This window comes from Rattus rattus, chromosome 10 (assembly GCF_011064425.1).
Source record: "Rattus rattus isolate New Zealand chromosome 10, Rrattus_CSIRO_v1, whole genome shotgun sequence".
NCBI lineage: Eukaryota > Metazoa > Chordata > Mammalia > Rodentia > Muridae > Rattus > Rattus rattus.
Genome location: NC_046163.1, coordinates 41433602 through 41459077, shown reverse-complemented (window position 1 = coordinate 41459077; position 25476 = coordinate 41433602). Strand labels below are relative to the sequence as shown.

General features: G+C 42.8%; 1 protein-coding gene and 2 pseudogenes across 4 annotated transcripts in view; 1 reads left to right on the top strand and 2 right to left on the bottom strand.

Annotated features, from left to right (window-relative positions):
* Dnm3 (dynamin 3) overlaps positions 1–25476 on the top strand; it is a 465110-nt gene that overhangs the window by 299547 nt on the left and 140087 nt on the right. The gene's annotated exons all lie outside the window — the stretch shown is intronic.
* Positions 737–835, bottom strand: LOC116911844 (annotated as a pseudogene).
* LOC116911841 lies at positions 1132–1203 on the bottom strand (annotated as a pseudogene).

The window sequence follows — 25476 nt, the reverse complement described above, 5'->3', positions numbered from 1 at the left end:
CCAGGAGAGGTGCAGGGCCCAGTCTTCCAAGTGTTGCAGGAGGCGAGGGACAGGGCCAGCTCTCCTTCTCTCATGACCTCAGGGCCAGCTCGCTTGCCTGCTATAGGTGGCAAGGGGTACGGATGGAAGTAGATAAGTTATGAGGCCAGCTCTCCTGTGCTTACACGTTCAGGGCTGGATCACCCACATCCCCTGCCACCAGGGTCAGTTCTACTGTGCTGCTCAAGCAAGATGTGGAGCCTGATCTTCTGAGTGCTGCAGCTGGTGAGAGGCAGGTACAGCTCTCTCAGGATGCCCGGGTGAGAGGTTGGGCCAGTTCTGCACAGCCCTCAGATATCAACATGTCCCTGGGTGGTAGCCCAGACCATGGATGTCTTTTTGGTCTCTGGGGGTAACAGACCACTGTTGCTGCAGGGCCACAGACCCAGACATGGTACCAGGTACCAGGCCAGGACCCCATCATGGTCATCACTCACTACTCACATCAGGCAGTTCCTCATTGCCCTCGAGTCTCCAGTTCTACCTCTCTTCATTGTGCCCACATCCTTCTGTTGCTCTTTATCTTCCATTTCTCCATCGCTCACTTGTTCCTCTTAGTGGCACCTGGGGTATCTGAGTGTCTGGGGTCTCAGGAGTGCTATGCTTTACCTGTGCATTATTGAGCCACACAGGTAGGTCCCCGTCCAGGCCCCCTTGCGCCAGACTGGTGGTTGTCTTAGCCTCATGTTTTCCAGAGAATGTTAGGCTGCTAATCATTCAGGTAGTCCTAGGTCGGAACACTGAGCATAGACGTAGCCTCTCTGTCTTAGGGTTTTACTGTTGTGAGCAAACACTGTGACCAAGGCAACTCCTATAAGGACATTTAAATGGGGCTGGCTTAGAGGTTCAGTCCATTATCATCAAGGTGGGAGCATAGCAGCATCCAGACAGGCATGGTGCAGGAGGAGTTGAGAGTTCTACGCCTTCATCTGAAGGCTGCTAGCAGAATACTGGCCTCTAGGTAGCTAGGATAAGGGTCTTAAAGCCCAGGCCCACAGTAACACACCTACTTCAACAAGGCCGAATCTACTCTAACAGGGTCATACCTCCTAATAGTGCCACTCCCTGGGACAAGCATATTCAAACCATCATACTCTCCCTCTCTGCCACCTACTGAGGCACATGTGACATAGCAGTCACACTTGTAAGGTCTCTAGGGACAGGTGTATGTTAACATACTTTAATGGACATAAAATTCATTGATCTGGGTCAAGATGTCTTGCAACAGGTCTTTTGTTATTGTTAAATACATTTGCAGTAAGGTTAAGTAAATTCGACATGAGGCAATATCAATATTAGCAAAGTTGTGGTTTGCCCCTTAAGTGCTAAAGGCTCCTGGCTTTAACATCCATCCACTCTTATGATAGGAACCTTTGAATCTTTCTTAGTTCTCTGTCAACTGGGAAATTGAACACACCAGTCCCATATGGTTGGCTCATGAGATATTTGAAGTTTCACTGTTGTAAAAAGACATTAGCAGTGTGCAACATCTCCCAACACAAGATGCATTCTGACAAGGATCATAGGTATCACGCTTTTCTCAATGCGATTGAGTCCTGTTGAAAAAACATTAGAACACAATGACTTTGGTGAACTTATTCTGAAGTTCAAATCTGATATGTAGGAACTTCTTGTTTTATTGTTTCTTCTAGAGGTACCAAGAGAATGCACCTAATTGTCTCTACGGTAGATGTAAGTGACTGATACAGACATTCTAGAATGGTTGTGGAGATGAACCTGTCATGTCCCCCTGCATGTTAGACTTGAATTCTGTTTATTCCAATATAGCCGAATTTATATTCCTCTCTTAGGCATTACTGGAGTAGCTTGCAGGCTTCTATAACCCAGACCGTCCAGAATTCATCAGAGTTTAAGTATGTGGTTGTCACCTTTATCTCCATGTGTGGTTGTCACCGTTATCTACACGCCCTACAAGCCTATGGTTCTCGTATATAGTCTACCTTCAGTTAATGGCCGTAACAGCTATACAACAGACTTGCAGATAGCATGTTGCATACCATACCTGCAATCTCTGCACTCACGAGTGAGATGGAGGAAGCCTGGTTAGTTATGAGTATGAGTATGAAGACAGTCTGAGACGCCACCTAAAATGGAAAAGAAACACAGCTCAACTTGGTTACAAAAGTATTTCTCTTTGATGTAACCATTGTGGTCCAATGTGGAGAGGCATTTTATGTGCTCTGCCTTTTTTTATTGTATAAAAATCTAAAAGGGTATCTATTAAAAATTAATATAATTTCCTGCTTTGTGTGGAATGTGATTAGGTAGAGGTCCTTTATTTTCCTCTTTATCACAAACATATGCCATTGAAGACTTCAATCACTAGGCCAGGCTGGTGACACCGCTACCTTGACATGCTCTCAGGTGGCTCCAGTTTTATCTACCCATTCTGCACCATCTATAGAAATGTTTCCCAGTGAGAATGCAACCAATGAATGCGCCAGCAGTCTTCCTATGGGCCTCACATGCAGGTCCCAGAAACGGTCAGGCTGATTTCTAAAGGAACGTCGCCTACACTCTGACACTGTTCACCTGAAGCATCTCCTTTGGTGCTTTGTTCTGCCTCCTTGTGTTCACCAGCTGAATTTGTCTGTCCCCCTGTGTCCCTCCTTATCATTATTCACGTCTTGATTAGTTCATTATGCACTGTAAGTGAGGACTGACACTCATTTCCAAGTGCCTTCCGTGCTGCCAGGTGCTGAGGATGCATAGAGAGCAGGGGCCTCGTCACTCTGGCTACATGCTTGGGTTTTTTAAAAATATATCTTTTGTCTTCTAAGATTTATTTATTTAATGTGTGTGAATACACTGTTGCCGTCTTCAGACACACTAAAAGAGGGCGTCAAATCCCATTACAGATGGATGAGCCACCATGTGGTTGCAGGGAATTGAACTCAGAACCTTTGGAAGATCAACCAGTGCTCTTAACCACTGAGCCATCTCTCCAGCTCCCACGTGCTTGGCTTCATGCTAGTCTCTCTTGAGTCTGTACTGAATTTTCTAGAGAAAGGAGAAGTATCTTACTTAAACATTTTCTTAGTCAAACTACTCACACTTCAGAAAGCACTGATATGGTATTTCAGGTACCAGATCTGTATATGAAGTTGATTCCATGACCCTGACATGGATAATACAAAAATTAACTTCTGCTCACTGTGTACATATTTCCCTTGTAATGCATTAAAATGAATGTTAATAAGTAGGTCAAGGAGTCAATTTATGTAATTCCGTACTAACTGAAGATGGTCTTGGATCTGCTACTTTCAAAGCAAATGATTTGATGGGACTTTATCAAATACATTTAAATGTCTAGTTCTTATATAGAAGAAAAGTAGATTTGACTTTCAGATTGTACTGCTTTGTTGTCTATAAATTTGGTAGCTAAGTAAGTTTTTTCTTTGCTTTTAAGAAAATATAACAACTTGGACTGTACAAATTGTCTTAGATAGGTTCACTTGATCATCTTCCTGTATCTTCCTTTACACCAGTATTGAGGCTTTTACTCAGAGACGCAGGATTCAGGGTAAGACTTCTAAAATTAAAACTCACCATTATTAGTGTATAATCTATTATTATGTATGTAGGATCTTAGTGCTGAGTTTGAACCTTGCATCGGCCGTTCTACAGGCTACACAGAATATATGTGCTTTTTCAAGTGTATCATAAGTAGATGAACTCTGGATTATATCATGAATTCTAGTTATATCATGGGATTTCTTAGTGTGGTTTAGGGTTGAAAATGTATTGGGGTCCAACGAACTTACTATTTATTTAGGGAAGAGGTAAATCAAACACAAAAATATTTTATTCGGATTGAGAGCAGCTCTGTGATCTGCAATTTGCAAGTCTTTGTTGAGAAGTCATGAGGCATGTGGGGAGAAACTGCACTGGGACACGGAGGTTGCCTAACTCTGCTTTCATGCACCATTAACAAGACAATATATTACTGGTGTCAGGCCTCCAGCCTCAGGTAGCTCTTTAAACATGAGTCTAAATGCCACTGTTAGGTGCCTTTTAGATGAGATTAGCTTTGAATAAACAAACTTGAAGTGTATTCTGTAATGGGGATAGATTTCCATGACTCTTGAAGGGGAGATGGATAGCAACTCTTCCTAGGTCTTCGGCTTCCTGGCCTAGTATGCAAATTTTGGATTTTCTAACCCCAGGATCACATGATCCTATTGTTTAAAATAACTTCTCCCTGTATCCATGTCCTCTTGGCTCTGTCTTTCTGGAAAGTTCTAGCTAATACAGCCACCTTGCTGCTGCTTATTGTCTTGTGTTCATCCAAGGGACAATATGCTGTATGTATTGCCTTGCTCCTCAGACTGTCAGGCCTGGGCTGATAGAAACCATGATATGGTCACATTTCAGATCACAGCCCACACTTAAAAGCATCTGCATCAGTGTACAGTTACCTGTTTTTATAACTGTACTTAGAAGTAACGAGGACTTGGATCCACAGGGCAAAGAGAATTATTGAACTGTGTGACCCTAGAAGAGAAGAGTAACTGATGGAAGAAATAACAGAATAGAGAATTGAGAAAAAGGTCCCAGTAGAGGCCATAGCATGCCCTACCCACAAACCAGTACAACGAAGCCTTAGACTCCAGCACCTCAAGGTATAACCATAGTGATTCAAGAGGTGACAGGTTAAAATGAGGCTATGAGGAGACATGGTCTATCATCTTCTATTGTTATGGGGAGGGGAAATTTAGACCTAGAGAGGAAAGAGCATTGAGGACTCAATGACAAGGGGACTGCCTTCAGGCCAAGGGAAGGACACCAACGCTGGTGACAACTTGATCTTAGACTTTCAGTTTTCAGAGTTGTTGGAAAATAAATCCCTGCCATTGAGGCCACCTAGTCTGGGGTGTTGACTGCAGCCATACGATGTTCATGGGGCAGCACAGGAAATGCTGGAGCCCTCTCAACTTGACAAAGTAGCAGACATCCCCATTTACCCAGAGCAAGTCAGGGAATCACAAGAACTGCCTTGCAGGGCTAGAGAGGTGGCTCAGTGATGAAGAGCAGTGTCCCACAGCCAGGAGGGACAAAAATTTGCATCTCAGCATAAATATAACAAGCCAGCACCCTGCAAATGCCTGGAACTCCAGCTCCCAATGGCCTCTTCCAACTTCTGCACATCACAGGCCCACACCCTTACACCTATGCACGTGCACACTCACATACACATATATTCACACACGCATACACACATACACACACACACACACACACACACACGGAATAGACTAGCTGTCCTCTGACTGTTTTTTTTTTTTTTTTTTTTTTTTTTTTTTGGAGCTGGGGACCAACCCAGGGCCTTGCACTTCCTAGGCAAGCGCTCTACCACTGAGCTAAATCCCCAACCCCCCCTGACTGTTTTTAAAGGAGGTTTTGGTAACTTTTGCTATTTGTGTTAAAGAAGGGCAGAGACCCTGCTTTATGCTAGTCAACAAATGTAGCTCTGGGCAGCTCATATCATCTTAGTCAGCTACCTATCGCTACAACAGAATCCTGGGCACTGGTGACTTATAAATACCAGAGTTAGTTCATAGTTCTAGGGGCTGAGAAGCCCAAAGGCATGCTTCTCGAATCTGTGGCTTCTGGGGAGGGACTCACACTGCTTCAACTCCTGGGGAGGTTCCAAGCAGAAGACATGGAACATGAGGCACATTTTCAATTTGTAACAACCTGCTCTCCAGGAACTAGCCCAGTCCTGAGAGAAACATTCCTAAACATCTCCTAGAGAGCCCAGCTTCTAACACCACTATATTGTCAATCAAGTTGCAATATGGGTTTCAGGTGGCAAACCATAGTAGACTTCAGGCAACCAGCAAGCCACACAACATTATAGGATCTTTCAAATGGTCTGATGATTATTTAAAAAAAAATCTTAATGTCTCCCAGGCCTCCTTCTACTTCCTATTGTACCATAATTATATTTAGATTTAAATAGCAAAAGAGATTTATAGAGGCTGGGGAGATGGCACAGTGGGTAAGTTCTAGCTAAGAGAGTTCAAGGACCAAGATTCAGAACTCCAGTACCCAAGCAAATGCCAAATGGGCAAGCCTGTCAGTCTACCTGTGGTCTTAGTGTTTAGAAGCAGAGACAGGGGATCCCCAAAGCAAACTGACTAGTGAGCCTAGCTGAGTTAGAGAGTACCAGATTCTCTCATTAATATGGTGAGAGAGATTCACAGAGACACACACTGTCACTCTCCACCTCCCCCACACCTATCCACATGCTTGTCCACACACATGTGAATTTACACATGTGGGCGAGTGTCCACATAAACACACTTGCAAAAATAAATTTATAAAGTGAATTTCAAAAAGGCTTTACCTAAGGTAAAGGATGGTAAGATATGATCACCCAAAATGTATCAGCTGTTTAATCATTGTTTGTTTGGGGTTTGTCACTTTAAGAATAACAATTATATGGTAATATAATTGTATGGTAATAATACTATACATAACACTACAATATAGTGGTAATTTTCATTGGCAGGGGACACATTCTAAGACTCTCAGTGGAAGCCTGAAATCATACATAGTTTTAAATCCTCCCTGTATTGTGTTTTTATCCTATGCACATATATGTATGATAGTTCATAAAGTAAACACAACTAAAGATTAACAGTAATAATCATAATCATCTGCAAACGATACATGACTGTGGTTTTTCCTCTCTCAGAACTTTCTTTTTATAATTTACTTATCTGTCTCCTCGGGCTGATGTATGGTGATATGAAGCCTGCATGACAAGTAGTGTTATGAATATAACAGGTATAGCCACACAGTGATGGGTGATTACAGAAGAGCCACTGAGTACAAGCACTGTGATACCTCAACAGTTATGTGATGACCAAGATGACTCAGAGTCCATCACTGGTGGGTAGCATATATAGTATGGATACTGTGCACAAAGGATGATTGGCATGTTGGGAAGATGGGATGCAGAAATTCAAAGCATGATCTCATTGTGCTGTTTGAAATGGCATGTAGTTTGAAACTTTTAAATCGATTGTCTCTGGAATTTTCCATTTAATGTTTTTGGACCATAGTTTGTGTCAAATAACCAAAACCATGAAAATGATACTTCAGATGAGGTAGGACTACTTTAGTATAAACTCTCCGCCAAACACAATTACTCGTAATATTTTTTGCTGATGTTAACTGGGAATCTCCCTGACTCAGACTATCTCATTTGGTCCCTGTTGTAAAAATGTGAGTTCGGCATGGCAAGCAATTACTCTCATGGTTGCAGATGAGGAGACCGGGGCTCAGGAACATTTGATGACTTTTCTCAGTGTGGAACAATCTAGTCCTTTAGATTCCTAAGTTAATGGGGCTGTTTTCAAACTACTCTTCCTTATAAATGACATTAAATTTTGTGTGTGTGTGTGTGTGTGTGTGTGTGTGAGAGAGAGAGAGAGAGAGAGAGAGAGACAGAGACAGAGACAGAGAGAGAGACAGAGAGAGACAGAGAGACAGAGACAGAGAGACAGAGAGAGAGAATGGGAGAGGGAGAGGGAAATGGAGATGGTGACAGAGACAGAGAGACAGAGAAAGCATGCTTCTTTTTCTCTTCAGGTCCTAAACAAAGAAATGTGAGAATCAGGGAGATTAGGAGTGTGCTTGTCATTTTTCTCCCCAGTGGCCACTACGTATCAGCGGGTCAGGAGGTCTTGGGAGTGATGGATGGAGTCAGAAGCACAGCCCTTCCACCTCCAGGTGCCTTGTGTGGGAAACAGGAGGAAGCTGAGCTGCAACTTAAGCTGCCCTCAGAGCAGAAAGGGAACGTTAAGTCAGTAAGAGAACGAGATGTGGAATACCATATGAGTCCGTCAGAAAGATTTTAAAGGGAATCCAGACATAACATGAAGCAAAATTACTTGGGGAGAAACCAGTGTCTTTATTTTTTTTTTCCATACACACAGTGAATTAGAAAGGCAAAGTGTATCTGAAACGAACGTTTTGAGTTTGTGAGAGAAGAAAGCGATAATCCTAAGACCTCAGCACACATTAGCTTATCCTTTAAGACACCAAGTCCATCATTTTCTCTCTGCAGATCTTACTCCTAACCACAGGCACTCCCAAAGGGAGGGGAGGGCCTAGAGCTCTGCAGGATAAAGAGGCTCTGGAGCACGTTTACACCCAGTGATTTCCGCCATCGCCTTTCCTCGGAGCCCAACTGTGGACAAATTGAAGGTTGCTATTATAAGAATACAGAAAAGAGCGGCCACAGCCATATATTTTATTGTTTCCAAACACTGAAAAAAAAATGCTATCGTAATTCCTCCAGGGACTCAGCCTCTGATGTAGGACAAAATCGACTCCTCTGCAAACAAACAAGCAAGCAAATAAACAAACAAATAAACAAAAACCCATTCCCCCCACCAAAGCAAAACCCTGTGGGAAACCAAGGACTATCTCAATTGATGAGGTTTTCAGAACAGGGGTCTGGGGAGACAACCAGGGAGTGGGGGAAACCTTTCAGATTACCGTCACTCCATAGTTACTTGCTTTTTCCATAACCAGGGCAGCTTGGCTGTCTAAGAAACAAAATCCAGCTGAAATTGAACCTTCAAAAGTTTTCCTTCTCTGATGTTTTTTAAGGCCTCAAGCAGGATCCCGGTCACCCTCACATCCCTCCTGGATGTCTGGAAAAAGTCTGATAATCTGGGAGGCAGCCCAAAATATGTGCGTGGCCTTCACCACAGGCCTGGACTCCTTAATGTGTTTTGCAGAAGTGTCTGCCGTGGTGAAATTGATGACTGTCTGAAAGGATTTTTTCCCTCCTTTTCAAACGAGAGGGGTTGGGGGAGAGGGAGTGGGAGATGGAGGGGGGGGGGGGGAGTGGGGAGAGAGAGAGAGAGAGAGAGAGAGAGAGAGAGCAGCTAGCTGATGCTTTTAAGTTTTATCATACCCTCAACTACTTCCCAAGGGTTAAGTGTGACTGGAAGAGGCTGGCACTCTGATTTTGATATACAGTGTCTAGTTTAAATCATCACTTAAAAAGATATGGGTCATATGAATGTAAAAGGGAAAACAAATGCTTCCACTCACAGTGATTACACATTCAGAACTGTTACCGATTACTAAAACCAAGTTCTGTGCGGTCCTGCTGCCAAAGAAGCTGACAACAAGCCAAAGAACAAATGTGACACAACGGCTTTTATCAGACCCTGGTGCCGGAAAGCGAAGCCTGGGTAAATCTGTCTTCAGCAGGTGGCATTTACCAGGATGGCAAGGGCATTGAAGGCTTATTGATTTTAAGATCAAGTTGGTCCTTAGTGGATCTACTCATTGTTGTCATTATAGGAGTGAGCCTATAGCTCGTGGGCGGTGACTTATCCAACGCACATAAATGTGGCAGGGTCAGACTTCCTGGTGAGCTAGAGAGGGTAAGTGCGTTGAAGAAGGATCAGCCAAATAGCAGAGTAAGGGACATCAATTATGTGATTTTCAAATTCTCCCTTCCCTAGCAGTTTCCATATCCTTGCTGGAAGTTGGCAAGACGCTTGGTATCTGGTATCAGTGCCATTTCAGCTAGACGGCACATCCAGACCAGCCACGCTGCTGGAAGACTCTTCCTGCACTGAGTCAGATGAGCTGGCGGTCAGGAATTCTGAAGTTCCTCAATAAAGCTGGCGTGTGTCTCTTGCTGTGGCATGGTCACTGGACACACTTCATGTGATGGGAAATGAAGACTTACCTATCTTCACTCTGCAGCAAAGGGAAGCTGTTCATCATCTTTGAACCAGGCTCTTCTCCAAAGGGATGCGGTTCATAGCTTATGTGAGTGGGTAGTGAATGCCATGCAGATTGCCATGGACAAGGTAAAGGAAGCAGTTTAAGGACATCAACCCTTTTGCTTTGTGTTGTCTAAAGGGTCTAGAAAGGAGGCAGAGGTGTGTCGATGTCCTGGTTTTAGAAGGAGTTCCTTTAACACTGCAAGCTGATTTTCTTTTATTAGCACAGATGCCCTTAAAATCCACAGTCAACATGGGATGGATTCCAGACCAGAAATAAGAAAGTGTGCAGTCTCAGAACGGTGGAAAGAGAATCCACCCTTAACCTCCTTCACGCTTGCCAGTCAGCTGCATACATACTATGCTGCCATCTGAAAGTGGGACAGCCCAGTCTTAGAATAAGCCTTAGAAATCCCATAGTCTGCCATCAACTTTCTCCGAGATGAGGAGATCGAGAACCAGAAGGGAGAGCTAGGTTTTCCAGGGCTAAAGAGCTGTGTAGAGGAAAACAATCTGAATCCCCAAACAGGCTTTGCAGCAGGCCGAGTGTAACTGTGCATGTTCTCTCCCTACCCACTGTCCTTTCCACTTACTTTGCCTCCCCCAATACAGAAAAGCCACCAGCAAGGCAAGGCAAGGATCTGCTTTTACAGGGAAGCTCTACACACAGACCTCCTAGGTTTAAGGCCAGTGGAGCTAGAAAGCATAGGCCAGCCTTTGCTGAGCCTGCTTCAAAAGCTATTATTCTGTAGAAACAATGACAATTAATCAAAGGGTGTGGTTAAAAGGCAGGCCAGTTGCAGGGGCACTGGCATGGAATCACAGCATTCTGAGTTCGAGACCAGCCTGGGTTACATAGTGAGTCAAGGGAAGTGGAATTACCTGCTGCTGGCATTCCCAGACACTTGGACAAAAACGTTAAAAGTACAGAACAATGAAAGGTCATTGTTTAGGAGAGCATGTGGCACCAAAGAAGTTAAACATCTGTAGATATTCCCAGCACATTTAATTAAAATAAATCACTAAATAAGCATCCGTGTTCCATCATTGTTGGACAAGAACAGAGTGGTTTTTACTGTAAAGTGAATTTAACCTGTTCCCTTGAGTAAGAAGTTTGTTTTTCTTTTTGGTGTGTGGTTCTTCCTTGACACTGTGCAACTAATGAAAAACCATTCAAAAGCAAAAGCTATTGCATGCTTACTGCACTGCATCCTGGGAATGAGTCTAAATTAAAGACAACACAAAGATTTTTTCCCCTAAATTTCATTAGGTTTTTAAATGTATATCTAAATATAAATTTATAACTAAATATAAAATACATAGTTTAGAATTTCATGGTAACCTGATATAATCCCTATAGAGAAAAAGTAAGTGTGGAAGTAAATTAAATTGAGAAGTATGTTTTCCTAGCTACTAATGCTATAATCCAAGAAGACTCTCTCTGTCTCTCTCACATAGAAGAATACAAAAGACGAAAGGCGAAAAGGAGATCTTTGGCATGAGGTACCCTTATCTAATAAAGGTTTCCTTTCTTGAGATGAGTTAGGAAACAACTGCCAATTTCTTAATGAATACATTCAGAAATTTCAGGTATAGCCACATACGTAAGTATCAAGTACGCATATCTAAAGTTGAAGACAGAACACTTTAGAGCTGTGCTAACGATAATATTGATTGATGTAATACTGCCCTTTTAGTGATAATCACTGCCCAGCCAACCAGGAATGGATGGCATGTGTCGACGGTAGTTGTGAATAGGAAGTTTGAATCATTCACCCTTTAGGACACAGGAAATTATAGAATGTTATACCTGGCACCTGCTCACTGTAGCTCCAGTTTCAATTCTTGGTTTTAAGTACTATATGCATCTAGCCCAGGGTCCTGACGCACAATCAAAGGTCTGCTTCCTTGGATGCATGCAGTTTCCGAATTTACATGACCTCAGAGGATGGCATGAGTTCAGGGATGTGTTCACCTGCCTGACTCTATTAAACACGTGTGTTTCTGATTAAGAAACAATCCAACAGTTGAAACTCAGGATAGTAATTATACCAAAACCAAGTTTGGAAGATTAAAGAATGAGTTAAGTAAAAGCAAATGACACAGAGTAATAGCAGAAACAGTATTTTAAGACCAGTAAGCCCGGAAATTCAACCTTTAAACTGTCCATATCCATCAATTGGCCCCGATACATAGCCATCTTCTCTTACTGCAGCTAAGAGGTAGCCTCCATAACCGCCTGTGAGCCGAGCCAGCTGACTATTGCTTGGCTGGAGAAGCCCACAGCTGACTTCTAACCTTTGAGAGCATTGGCTGAGTAAACTTTTGGAGCCTTGCCTCTAGCCTTTAAAAGCCAAATGCTAATTCACATTTAACACTTTTTCAAGAAAGGGAGTGGGATGGGGTTCAGTTTGGTGGGAGCACAAACCTGAAGGCTTACTTTTCAAATGCCCCATCAATAAAATCAAAACCATAAAACACTGCGAGGGAAATCAGGAAATTTGTTTATACAATTAGATGGAGAATTTCTGCCCTCGTTCCCAAATCATCTCCCACTTTGTCTGGAAGTTGATGTCTAAAGTGGCATCTCCATTCAAAGGCATGATCCCCACAGGACAGTCATGTACACTACCCACAACCTACCCTTAAAATGTTTAGAGGAATGTGTGTTTAGAGGAATGTGGGAGGCGCTTAGACATCTCCCTTTGGTGATGTCGAGCCCCATTAACTGATGGCCAGTCCTAGGAACCCCAGTTCCCCATGGAAAGAAACCAAAATCAGAAACCCCAGCTGTCTCCTTTGTTGTGGGTCTAACCTGTGAGCAGACCAAGAGTTTCCATTTATCAGGATGACTTCTGAAACCCAATACCACTTGGTGGTCTCCAGCTTCAAAAGGTCAAAAGTCACAGTTTCTCCAACACACGGTAAATTAGAGAAGCATGATGGATTCTTTCAAAGGTTTATTTCCTATAAATAGAATTTACACCATGTGAAAATATATAACATGTTTCTTGCTTCTATAATCACGAAAGTCTGTCTAGGGTAAATTTAGAGATAAGGGAATGTGGGAAGGGAAGGCAGACCTATTTTTATGCATGTTTATCTGTACATATATATTATATAATGTATATATATATACATAATGTATATATGCATAACTTTTAGTATTAAGTTTCAATCATCCAAAGAATTTGTTGAATATGTCTGTGACCTTTGTTCATATTATGATTTCAAGGTCCTGATAAGGCAGAATTTTCCCCTTAGATATTTATAATTATTTAGACAGATTTTTTGATGTCCTGCAAATGACATTAAAACTTGATTTTAATGATTAACAACTCATAATTTCTGACTTTCTTCACTGGATCATTCAGAGCTTCAATGAGCCTTCTCTTGATGTTTCTATGATTATTTATACAATAGAAATGGAGTATTTCTTAGAAAAATAATGTTCTAATTCCAATTACAGCTCATAGCAATAGGACTTACATAGTGATACTTGGAAAACGCTGATTATCCCAGTCTCCAGAGACCCCAAGCCCTGACATCCCCATCGTCCCTGGCATGTGGAGAGGCTCAGACTTGTTTCTGAACCTGGGAACCTGTTCCGTTTCCTCCCTGGCTATGCCATTGTCTCTAAGGGGAGCTCAGAGAGCTGCCTGCAGAAGGGTGCCCACTGTAGTTTAGGAAACGATGTGTGTGGCTGCGAAGGCCATGCACTCACATGCAGTCCTTTACCCTCTAATAGACGTTGAAGTCCCTCGCAGCTCCGATTATGTAGAAGGGAGTGGAGATCTAACGGAGCTGGGAGAGGATGAGCCGAGAGGAGATTCTGGGCATCTCCATTGTACTGTGCTGTTTTCTGCTCAGGACCTCAGATAAAATGACTTGTTCTGCTCTCATTCCCCACCCCCACCCCCTTCTTCTGGCCAAAATTTTTTCTGAAAAAGTAACTCTGTTTTCTAATAAACAGTGGAGTTCCTGTCTCCCGGAGTATTTTTACTCCTAGTTTATCAACTGAACTTTTAGTCTACTTTCTCTTGGGAAAAAGACTGAAACAGGCCAAGCTCTGTAAAGGTCTGTGTAGGATGCTGGTGGATGAATCATTGTGAGTACATCGTAAAAGGAACTAATTGTTTGTCTTTGTATTTTGTATCACGTTTTGCATGAGAACAGCCCAGAATTATCTCAATTTTTTGACACTTTTGGGTAATGGAATACAGACTGTTTCCAGAGTATTTTTAAATCCCTAACTGAAATTATAAAGTGTTAATAGCTACTAACTGAAATGTCTCCTGCGTGTTTGAAAGCTCTGGAAATATACCCCAGTTTTTAAGCCTTTTCAGTAGCATTCTATTATAGGGACTTCACTGGGTGACTATACAGAAGAAAATTGAAAAAAAAATAATAGCAACAGGTATAGTGGTCCACCCCTGTAATCCTGGCATTGAGAGTGCCAAGGCAGGGGGATCATGAGTTCAAGGCCAGCCTGGCCTACAAAATGAAACCCTGTCTCAAAAATACATAGCTGGGTATGGTGGTCTGTACCTTTAAGCCCAGAACTCAGGTGGCAAATTAGGTGGATCTCTGAGGTCTGGGCCAGTCTGATCTACTTAGTGGATTTCAGACCAGCCAGGGCTGCATAGTGAAACCCTGTCTCAGACAGACAGACAGACAGACAGACAGACAGACACAGGTGCACAACTAATTGTGAAATTTACTGAACTTTTATGAAAAACATCTAGTAGACAATAGCTGTGGAACCTAGTCATCACATCATCTAAAGAGGACGTGTAATAACTGGTTCAAATGTGGACAAGGGTACATGTTGTTATTTGGGCAACATTAAAAGTCCCATAGCCAGGATATGGACACTGAGACACTGAGTCACTTAAAATCCTTTCTCCACCTTCCGGTCAAGTGGAATGTCACATGTGGATCTGAAAGAAGCCAAAGACGACAACTTTTGGCAAAGTTTTACCAGCAAGCCTTTTACCTGCGTGTGTGGCACACAGCACACAAGTATCACCTTTGTAAATTCTGAAAACACTTTGAGTTCATGTGCATACACATTTCCAAGATTTCAGGAAGAGAACTGTGGGGTTCCATAACTGCTAGTCATTGGGAGAGGGGATGGTGTAAGACACTGTGAGCAAACTAAAACCTCATCTTTAGCAGAACTCAGCAGTTATATCTAACATAATTAGGTTAAATAATGCTATAGAGCTGTAGACCAGAAGACGAGAGAAATTACCAAACAATTTTTCCTTAGGTAGAGAGCATCAAAATAAAGGAATAGCCTCTTATCATGCTTACTTCAGGATTCTTTGAACTGTTATCACATGCACGCATGACTTAGTTGTGAAATAGTATGCTAGGCACTGTATCTGGTAATGTAATAGAATTCCCAAGAGTTCTAATATGGGAAATAAACTTGCATGTGAAAAATCTAACGTGCGCAAATCGTAAGTGCCCATCTAGAATTATAAGCTGACAAGAGAGGGGTGTCTATTTCCCAGCTAAGAGAAGGTACTCATATGTACCTGCAGGTGATGACCCTGGCAAACCAGGGCAAGGGTGAGTAGGGGCAGCCCAGGACTCTTCCTGGTACCAGTCTTGTTAGAAAAGCTTTGACTCCAACCAAGGCAAGAGGAAGGTGGAAAGAGAAGAAAGACACGGAGTGACCACGAAACGTTTTACCACGCAGTTAGGGAAAACAGCCTTCAAAACAAGGTGCTCAGATGTCTGCCCCACTCCCTTTGTGAGTGAAAAAATGGAGCATTTTTACATAGGAAATGTCTATTCACTCTCCGCTCTCAACAAGGAAGACCGTGAGAAAATACACATAAGCAGGCAGTGTTTTACAGATGTTCGCTCTAAGTAAGCTCTTTTTTTGTTGTTGTCGTCTTAGATTGCAAGCGAAATAGATGGGGTGAGTGAAGCATGAGTCACCGGACCCAGGTCCCAGAGTATCAAGCTTACTAAGCTCACAGGTGGTCTTCAAGGGGGCCCCTAATCCGGATTGAATCTTCTGAGGGCATGAGCAAGTATGATGAGGTCATTGTTTGCCTTTCACTCGTCTTAGCAGCTGTAGCAGCTGCACTGTCTCGTCAAACACCCAGATTATAGGTTTAACCCTAGGGCTGATCTGTCGAGGCGTAGTAGAGGGAAGGAGGTTTCTTGAAACACCACCCTTTGATAGGTCAGCAATCATGGCGTGGGAGCTATATGCAAAACAATTTCAATGAGACGTGGCCAGATACATTACGACTAAATGCTGCATATGAGAAGTTCATAGGAAGATACAAAGAGAATGAGGGGGAAAAAACCTGAAGACAACCCAATACTCAGTACTCGGCCTCGGAGCCAGTGTCAGAGACAGGGGAAGTGAAACCTGTGGCCGGGCTGGGCAAGTCAGTTGACAGATGAGTTGATATTCCGTGAAAACATCATCCCCACCTCTCTTTACAAAAGCATGTGGGAACAGGACAGACATCAGAAACAGCAGTGCTTTTCAGGGTGAGATCAAATGGTAGAGGAGAGGGGGACTTTATTACCAAATGAGACAGGGAGAGAATTCTTGGGACTAGCTGGGGCCTTGTATGAAAGCAGCAAACATGGAGTGGCCACAGCAGTCACTGGTGGACACTGGTGTCGCTCGAGGACAGCAGTGAATGCTTTTGTTCACGTGTTAAAAATATTGTGCAGTGGAAGAGAAGAAAATGGAATGTTTTATTAAAATACTTTTATTGCATTCTGTTTATGTGTGCACGTGCATGCAGGCACCACGGCATGGTTATGTGGAGTTGGTTCTTTCCTGCCACCAAGCAGGTCCTGGGAATTGAACTCAGGTCCTTAGGTTTGGCAGAAGGCGCTTCTGCCAGGTGAGCCATCTCATTGACTCTAAGCTTTTCCTTTCTGGATATATATTCTATCCTACTTCAGAATCATAACATATCGGAAGGACTAAGGTTCAGAGGGGTACTGGGTTATTGTAAAGTTTATTGAATGACATAATAGTGTCACATATCCACCCCTGCCCCTTTCAGTTCTTCTATTCTCCCTTATTTCTTCATTTTTATCCTCATAAGCATAAGTGAACATAACAGAAACTTAACACCAGTGTGCAGAGAAAAGGTCTTTACTGTTGCAGGAACTGCTTGCTCTATTATTACATAAATGTTTATTCAGTAAGAAAGCATAAATGCAAGAGAGGCATTCAATTAGATTCTGACCTACATGGTAAAACATCTCCTTAACCAAAAGAACTGGAGTTGGAGACAGAAGGCCTGATCTCCCTCTCTGAGGAGCTCCACAGTAGCACCAACACTTCAGGCTTCTCTGGCTGTCCATCTCCTGGCTTAGAAATACTGGTGATGACACTTGTAGACAGTTGCCCCAGTGAAATTGAATGGTGTTACAGTATCAAATACCACTCAGAACTACTTTGATAAGGAAAGCCTCCTTATATACGTGTTTATTCTACAAATGCTAATGAAGCCCCTGCCACTTCCTGTATCTAGAAAATGCCTTTACCTCAGATTTCTTCATGACTAGCCTTCCTTGCCTCTCCTAGGTCTTCTCCCAGTCGTTGGCCACTTCACTTACTATTAAAAATTGTGCGCGACCCTGAGCATAAACCCAATTCAGCAAACACACAGGAGCATAAAAACATACAGCCTTTTTGTGGCTTTGTAGCCCCTGCCCCCATTCATGATTTCTGTTTCTCTGTAACACTTAAAACTTTCAAATACTTTAAAATGTTACATATTTGTTATTTATGCCTCCCATAAAAAAAAGCAAGGATTTTGTTGGCTTTTTTTTTTCAACACATAAAGTGGGCTTCATCACATAGAAGGGCGTTTTCAGTGCTGTTCAATCTGGATTATCAAGTACCCAAGAAATTCTAAACTGATAGTTAATATTTTACTAAAATGGAAAGCTCCAGAAGCAATGGATCCAACATCAGTGATTTTCAAGCATCCTGAGCAACTGGGTTCATGTTTCATCTGGAAATTTATGTAGAAGCCATATAAAAACCAGTGATTTGTAAATTTAGTCTAGGTGAACTGGGTAAAAGGAATATGAACCAACTTGTTTGTCTTTGCTTGTCTTTGTAATGAGTGGAATGGGGTTCCCAAAGAGACCCTACATAGTTTTTCTCAAATTTGCTTAATTATTGGTTAACAACGTAAACTCCCTGGCTCGATTTGTGGAAAGAAAACAGAATCTAGCAAGACATTGGTGAAGGGTCAGAGATGTGTATCAGAGAGAGTGCCTATAAATAACAGAAATGGTGAGAAACACTGTGGGTAACTGAGTAGACAGACAGATTAGTAGAAGGGCAGAGAATATACTGGCTGAGGTCATCTTAACGGTGGTCAGTCAATTACACTTGTCTCCCACATAAGACACAGCTATTGCATCTTGGCTTGGGCTGAGAATCAGATATGTTTAAAAAGAGAAAAACTAAACCCTATTTAGGGGTTTGTTTTGTTGAACTGTGTTATTGGCAATGGCGCCAAAGTACCAACATCTAACCACTTGAACTAAATAGAACATTAGCAGAGCTCTAAACATCCAAGCTTGTGATGAAGAGAAAACTCTGCTGGCCAAAAATCTCAAAAGAGGCTTCACTTGTTCACTGAGGGCCGGCCCACAAGCAGCGTCAGTAAAGAGGTGCTTGTATCACTCTATTCTTTCACATTAACTACCCGTTCTGCTTTCTGTATATCTTGTGAGACATGACCAGCCAACCTCACCAATGTAGGCCTGCGAAAAAAATCCCCATGTGGCGTATCATTTTTACCACTTGCTCTTACAGCCGTGTTCATCCATTGATGTTTATCTTTCCTCTCAAAATATCACACACTCAAAGCATTTCAAACATGGGATGCCTTTTGAGTGATCACCGTGTCCCTTTGTAAAACCCACCGGCTCTCGCTGAATACATGACTTACCTGCATCTCTCAGTGGCATCGTCTCTGTACCACCTGTCCCGTGGCTTTCAAGTTCCCATAACTTCATCTACTTTCCAACCACCTTAGTCTAAGTTACTGTCTTCTTCCCAGACTGCTTCAATAGCTTCCTGTAAGCTCTTTTATGACCTCTGGCCATTCTCCTGAGTGCTTGGATGTCAGCTCCAGGTGTACATCTCATCAACCCCACCTTTGACCTTCCCACTGCTGCCCCCCAGCCTACTTCATCATTTTTTATCTAGGCCACCGGGGCATCCTGCGCTTGTATTGTCTGCTCACCTTTGGGTCTGTGTTGTCTTTCACTCACACAATATTTTAATTTTAATATCACCTTACTGTCCACAAACCGTACATATTCTCCAACAAATGTGCTTCTTCTATTCCATCTGAACTTCTTAGTGTCTCATCACCAGGAGTGCCCTCTCCCCTGTACCACACCTATCAACATCTCAAGGCCTTTTCTTGCCTCTTTTAAGGATGATGGTGCCTTTCTTTGTCTTTTGAATGTACACAGGATAGCTTGCCTTCTTACTGAAGCATGCAGACAACCGTGAAAACAAAGGCTTACCCGGTTTCATTCACTAGGACTACGTCTTGCACTGCCCCTAGCAAACGGTAATCCCTCAGTGCATCTAATGAATTTTAATACATTTTACTTGAATGTGTTTTATAGACTTTGAGTCTCTGAGGAGAGCTTAATCATCAAATTCATTTCGGTATCCTAGAATTCTATGTTAATAAAATGGAAACCACCCCGCATATGGAAGCGTAACCATAACTCTGTGTTATTTCAAAGTAAGCCAGGTCCTTTTACTCCCAGAGAGGAAGAAAGGGGATTAAGCCAAAATTAATGTTTTGATGAGGAGGCAGATGGTAACGAACTGGAGGGAAACAACACCAATAACAGAAAACCTTGCCATATGTTTGCAGCAGATTCCTCGGGATTGATGTGAGGCAACTTGGAAATTCTCTTCAGGGCACACTGCATTTCCTTTGCCTCCTCACATATATTTCAGGGCATAGATGAATTTCAGAACAAGAACTTAAAGCAATAAGGAGCCCAGCATCAGTGTAGCAAGCAGTTCTCACACTTTTCTCCCTCTTCTTGTGTTCTTGCAAGCATTAGAACCCTCTATTTGCTCACAGTCTCCTATGGAATCCCATGATGTAAAATAATAATAAGGTTGCTTTGGGTAAAGCAGGGTGGAGCCCAGGGTTCAGCCCTTCTCACTTCAGAGCTCTGTAGTTTCTGTGTTGGCCTTTGAAGCACATCCAGAGAAGCTCTGGTAACTAGAAGGGTCTAGAGTTCCTCCTGTTGCTAACAGGGACAACCATTCTGGTGAAGGCAGAAAACAGACAGACATAGACCACAGAAATGGACTGCAGCATGGACAAGACTTTTAACTTGTGACTGATTTAACGTTTTCTCCTATTACTTCCTGCTCTTATCAGTGGTGCAGTGTGCCTCTCTCTAGAAACATCAATGCATGTGCAAAGTGGCCTCTGAACGTTTCGCGTGTTTTGGTAGAATATTTAAACTCTTTATCTACTAATATCTGTATTTTTTGCCACAAGCCTTTAGCAGAGGTTTTCAACCTACCTAACACTGTGACCCTTTAATACAGTTCCTCATGCTGTTCTGACCCCCCACACACACGCCATAAAATTATTTTGTTGCTACTTCATAACTGTAATTTTACTACTATTCTGAATCATAATGTATTAAATATCTGATGTGCAAGATATCTGACATGTGATTCTCCCCCAAAAGGGGTTGTGACCCACAGATTGAAAACCACTGCTCTACCTAGCCCATCTATAAATGCTGAACTTTTCTAGAAAAATGCATTAACATAAGAGCTTGGAATGACTTAGGCTTTCTCCTTTTCTATGTCCCACACTCTCTTAACTGATCTGTCCCTCGTCTACATGCTATTTTTATGACATCCTCGGCTACAGCTGCATCCTCGGCTCCTAACTCTCTCCTTGGCTTCATCTTTACTAATTTGCCGAAACAAATCCACCCAAATGCCCACAGTCTTCTGTAGACTCAGTAAACTTACTTTATTTAGGGTCTTTAAGCGCATCGACATCCCTTCTAGCCACTGACCAGAGGTAGGGGAGAAAGAAGGGTAATAGGGAAAGTGGCTTATAGACCTGTAAAGTGTTCTTCGTGGAAATCCCACTCTTCGTTGTCAGGATACCATCAGTCCAGTTCAGTAGCAAACACTAAACATGAATCTGCAGCAGAGGCATGATCCAGAAGAAATTGCAAGGCTCTACAGAATCAGCACAAAATCTGCCGGAATCAGCTGGAATACTGTGAGAAGCTCTTTGGTGCATTTCTCTCTACTGAAGTGAAGACCAGCAAAGACCAGTGAAAAAGAGAGACCAGTGAAGCCCTGCATGGTGTTGCCATGCAAGAGTCACCTCTCATTGTTTCTGGGGTTCCATGTATACTCTTTCCAAACATCACATGCCCCATCAAGTGTCCACTCCAGCAAAACATCACATGCCTTCTCATGTGTCTGTTCGGCAAAACATCCTCTCACAAGACAGCTTCCAGAAGAACATCCCATGACACAGCTGAGTTTCCTAAGAAACCAGAAATTTCTACTTCTCTCTCCTCCGCCTTTGTAAGGGACTCTACCATTGAACTGAAAGCATGGAATTCCACTCTGTGGCGAGGTGGCGGGGGGTCTTCTTCTTTCCAGCCCCTACCCTCACACAAGTCAATCCATTTTCTTCCACATTATCCTACAATATGATGCTTTCCTGTTGAGTCTTTCTTTTGAGCTTTCTTTAACCATGCTCCAGGAAAGATGGCGTATGAGTTATCTCTGTGATAGAACAACTACTGACAGAAACAACTTAGAGAGGAAAGATTTATTCTGCCTCAAGTTCAAGGGATATAAGTTGCTCAAGACAAGCACAATATGGTAGCAAGGACAGTTCCTGGCCGTGGCAGTAGGAACCTGGGGTGGCTTCTTTACATTGTCAACGTTTAGAAAATAGAGTTTGGGAAAGAGTGGGAACCAAGGCCTGGCTATTGCCCAAGGTCTGCACTCACTGGTCTACTCTTATCAGCTGAGGCCTCACATCTTAAAGGTTCTATAACCTTCCCAAATGGAACATCCATCAGGGACCAAGTCCCTGCATGCATCTATAAGGACACTTGACATATGAGCCAGGAGAGATAGCTTTCAGTTCACATTAAATAAGTATGCATGTAGATGTTTGCGTAATACCTGTAGAAATTATAGTTTCTTGTCATGATTTGTAATTGAAGCTTATTCTTATCTCAACGTAACATGCAGGTCACAGTGGGAAACAGGTGGCCACAAAATATTAATAAGTTCTTAAATATGCATTTTATTTGGAAGAAAATTGGTGTTATTCACTAGTCACATCGCGTGCGTGTGTTCCGTACAATGCTGGGTGCTGTGTTGTGTCTCAAAAACCTGTCGTCGTCCCTTGTCTTTCTTGGGATCTGTTTTTTAATCCCGCAACTCCGTGTTTTACCAACCCTGCTTCTTAAGGGAAGCAGGTAATTTGCAACAAAAATTAAACAAGCTTTAATTACACGTCAGCATGGATTAGCCCCAGCGTCCTGGAAATGGTTTCAAGAGCGCATACTGAAAAGATCGAAATGCCCTCTCGTCTATTGCCTCTTTGTTCTCAGAAAGTTATGTTTGTTTGTCTTCCCTTTTTGGGGCGGGGGAGGGTGGTGTTGGCTATTATCCCTGCTTTACGTATGATGAAGCCGGAGCCTTCCTAGATGCCAGTCTGCTCAGGCACAAAAGCACAGCCTCAGTTTAGTGAGGACCACAACTCTGCACTCTCTTCCCGGTCTCACTCTGAGTGCTTAGAAACCAAAGCAATCGCCAACACCCTCCCCAAACCACTCCCAGTCAAGGTCAGTTGTTCCTACTGCTTTTTAATGCAAAGCCACAATGGCACACCACTCAACCCTTTTAAAAGAATTTAAAATAAGTTTTTAAAAAACACTGTTTCCTACGTGTGAGTGACAAGCAGGTCCACTTTGAAGCAGTGATTCTCAACCCTTTCTAAAATGCTGTTACTCTTCTTGTGGTGACCCCCCCACCATAAAATTATTTTCACTGCTACTTCATGACTATAATTTTGCTGTTATGAATTGTAATGTAAGTACCTGTGCTTTCCAGTGGTCTTGGTGACTCTTGTAAAAGGGTTGTTTGACATTACCCCCAAAGAGGTGGTGTCCCATAGTTTGAAGACCATTGCTTTGAAGGAAAGCAGTCTCTCATTCTGATTGCAGATGCGTTATTTTTGCTCACTCTGTCGCTAGCTAAAGTGCATACGAATAGAAAACAGACTTTTACATATCTGCAAACATTCAGATATTTTATATTTATTGTTAAATATCAAAAAACAAACCAAAATTGCAGGTGGAATTCAACCAAAGCAGTACTGTTTAGAAACTTCAGCTGATCGATTATTAGAATCATATGAGAGATGGGAACTGCATTAGCTAACAAGGAAGATGGTATTTTATCTGCCTGGCATATGGTGTTTCTAGCTTGGCATCCCTGGTCTGGGAACGCCACCATTCTCTTGCTGCTACTGGAATGAAACTTCAATCTATCAGGGAGCTGCAATGCCACTGGAGAATAGTAGATAATGTTTTGATGTCTGTCTTGTACCTTTCCTCATCTAAATAAATGAGTTTCCAGTACTCTGTCCAGTGCAAACGCATGGGCTAACATTGGACAGCGGCACTGAGTCATAAAGTGGCCCCCTGACTATCTAAGGAGTACTTTTATGCAAGTTTTATACACCAAAAGAAAATTTACTCTAAATTTTCTCAAGAGTTTGCAGATTGTGGGAATCAGTGACCATCAGTGATTTAAATGTCTTTCTTTTACTTAAGGCTTGGAAGCACATCAGAATTTCATAAGCCCAGCCTTGGACTAGGCAGCAACCCATAACATTGAACGGCTTAAGGGTGACTCAAGCCGAAGGTCTTGCTTCCTTATCTCATTATTAAAATCCTTGAACTATTCAATGCTCTTGTACATAGAAGGATTAAAGAATTCAAAATTGGTGTATATAATAGTATCAGGAAATGCTAGCTATTGGCGGTTGGTTATCTAGAAGACATTAACACATGACTAGTAAACACAGTTATACATGAAGCAAAGCTTGGGGACACTAGACCCAGGGAGTACCTTGCAGCAGCATTCCCTGAAGCACCTACTACTGTTGTGCAGCCACAGACAAAAGAACAACATGGCGCCCACTCAGGCTACCTCAGATCTAACGGGTAATTCAGAGTAAACAAAGTATGAGAAGAAACCTCTGAGGATGCAGAGGGAGAACTCAGAAGGTGACAACCAGCACCTATATAGTCCAGCTTCAAGGGCAGCATAAATGCAAGACCAACTGTAGGTCTGGATAAAGGAATCAAAACTTCCTGCACTTACATTTCCCAGATGGCATTGAGACTCCTGCGCACTGTCCTTCATGTGTGTGAGCATCCCTATCAGAAAAAGGAGACCGTTCTCTAATTACGGAATTGTTATGTTTTATGCCTTTTAAGAGCCTGTCCCCAGGTCCTTTCCTTGATCTCTTCTAGGAGTAAAGGAGGAGGATGGTCATACCAGACAACGTTCCCACTCCCTCAGTGTGGCCGCAACCCAGTCCATAGTTCTGGAGTTCTCCCATCCCCTCCCAGAGTTATGAGGGACACTTAACTGCTTTGAATACTTCCGGCTTGACACTGGTCATGTTCAGTTACACCTGAACTTGGAGTGGCTGACTTTCTGTCCCGTCCTCCTACTTCAGTGACCTACAAGTATACAGTCACAAGTATGTTGAAGGATACTGTATGTCTAAATGCCAAGATGATTTTTAAAAGTTTTTACATTCCTCTAAGGAAAGAGAAATTAACGTATGTCAGGAGTCCCTAAGTGTGCAGCCCACCCCATGGTCTTCTTGCCCTCATCCCCTTCCTGAGACGTGAGTTACACATAAGACAGTGATTGGTGAATGAAATGACTTGGTGATTCGCACAGCTGGGTTCATTACAAAGCATGGGTCATTTCTTCTTTGCCCTGTCCGTCATGAGGGTCACCTTCCTGTGTACCTGGGTCTCAGAAGTTGAGGATAGATTAGCCCACCTGAGCATGCATGGGAGGCAAAGAGCACTGGCTCCTTCCCAGGGATATAGCTTTGGTCTTCTGCTCACACCCCTGCCTTTCTTCTGTCCTTTCCTGAGTTTCTATGTGGAGTGTGAACATGCGTGTGTGTGTGTGTGTGTGTGTGTGTGTGTGTGTGTGTGTGTGTGTGTTTCCTTCCCCCCCCACCCCCAAGCAGTAGGTAGGTAAATAGTCACCATTAGGGTTGACAGAGGAGAAGCATCCTGGTTCTTGTCCCCCTTTTCAAAGCCTGTTCTTTGTAGAGACATGCTTGACCCAGTATCAGTGCACAGCCAGCCAGTTGTCTTAGAATAATCTGGCCAAGTGTCCTCTCATGTCCAGGGCTACGTCTCAGAAGGTACTTACAGGGGCTCCTGTTCCCCTGTTCATGAGTCTGGCTCCCTGGGAGAGACAGCAATTATTCACTGCCTTGCCAGGGACAAAGGATGTGGGACTCACTCTACCTTTCCCTCTCAGAAGACATCTCTTCAAATTATGTTA